Here is a 1,562-nt window from a genome sequence, read left to right as displayed (position 1 = left end):
AACTGTCCATTTTCTGTTTAACATAGGGCCTATGAAACCTGTTGATTATGCTATCTAATTTTTAGTACTGCTTCTTTAAACTAACACAGCAATAATAGCGCTTTCTTAGTTTTACAGCGTGTCTTGCTAATTTTCCCACTCCTGTTTCAAAGAATAAAGAAAAGGGCCAGGGTAGAGATTACACTTTGGATAAGGTGAAGGTTGGCAAAGAACTCAACATAAATTCACAGTTAAGAAACACGACTGCAGCTTAAATTTTCAAACCAGGAGGAGTTTTAGCACAAAAGGTAATAAGGACTGGGGGTACTTGATCAAAGATGGTAGAAATGCAAGCTGGGCAGTTCCCAGCCTGACTGGCTACTCTGGTTAATATATGTCGTATACCTTAACAGACTAGTTACTCAGCACGCTGAGCGCGATGAGCTCTTGTGCCCACAATGACCACGAATCATTAGACTGTCCACACAAGGCTCACGTGGTTGAGTGAAGACCCTCCAGGAAGGGGGAAATGATGGCAACCAGCTGGAAATAGGGCTCCTTTCCAAAACACGCTCTGGCTACATGCTAGCCTTTTCCTGACTTCCAGATTTTGCTGGCTCTCTGCTCGTTCTCCCGGCCTGGCTAATCGCTAACTCCTTTAGCCCCACTGCGCTTCCAAGTGTCCTCGGATGACCTGGCTCCTTCCAATCAAGCCTCAGAAAATCTTTTCTCCCCAGACAATAATGTGTGTCGCCTGGCTTCTCTGCGTTGGTGTGGTTTCAATGCAGGTGACTCCTAACTTGTCAGCAGCATGTGAGAACACGAGAACACGTATGTTCCTACACTTTTAAAAAGTGTAAATAAAACAGTACATCTTTTATGTTGTTGTTGTTCGCTTGTTTTTATTGTGCTAAATATACAGATGTGTCAAAACACTTGCCAAGTTGACCATTTGTGCACGAACCCTTCAGGGACGTTGATTGCATGCATTATGGGGTGCAACTATTCCCACTACCCGTTCCTCATTTTTCTACACACTGTGTACTTTTAAAAGCCCGTCCATATCAGACAGATCATTATATAGATGATTCCCCATCTTGTCTCTGGACAATCCCACGTGGAGTCCCTCAATCAGCTCCCACTAAGTAAGTCCACAAAGAGTCCTTCTCCGATTTCCTTCTAACCATCTTAACCAAGAAACGAACATATCAAATTCACTGCCGTCAAATGGATTCCAACGCACAGCCACCTTGCATAAGCTTTCCAAGGCTGGACATTTTCACAAGAGCAGCTTTCTCCTGGGGAGTGGCTGGTGGTGTTAAAATGCAGCTGTATGCTTACCCGATGGCCACCCCAGAGCTTCTTCCTGACTGCTTTACCGTCGGGCAGGTCGGGGCACCACAGCTCTTTAAAGTACTGCAGAGCACAGCTGTCACTCTGAGGACGAAGGCTCACCTGGCCCGAGCTGTGGGATCCTCAGTCACCTCACTACTGTGAACGCTGAGCAATGCCTACGGCGGAGTGAAGAACTGACGCACTGCCATTAGCGCGCTGGAGAGGAACGCTGAAATGACCGTGGACTG

The 1,562-nt window shown here is 46.4% G+C and overlaps 1 protein-coding gene across 1 annotated transcript in view; it reads right to left on the bottom strand.

The window, feature by feature from the left end:
• Positions 1-1,562, bottom strand: part of MAP3K5 (mitogen-activated protein kinase kinase kinase 5) — a 230,658-nt gene that overhangs the window by 78,222 nt on the left and 150,874 nt on the right. The window lies entirely within an intron of this gene.

This window comes from Echinops telfairi, unplaced genomic scaffold (assembly GCF_000313985.2).
Source record: "Echinops telfairi isolate 266 unplaced genomic scaffold, ASM31398v2 ScPeMD7_3533;HRSCAF=4204_0, whole genome shotgun sequence".
NCBI classification, from domain to species: Eukaryota; Metazoa; Chordata; class Mammalia; order Afrosoricida; family Tenrecidae; genus Echinops; species Echinops telfairi.
The sequence above is the reverse complement of the archived record's forward strand: the minus strand, read 5'-3'. Positions and strand labels throughout refer to the sequence as shown.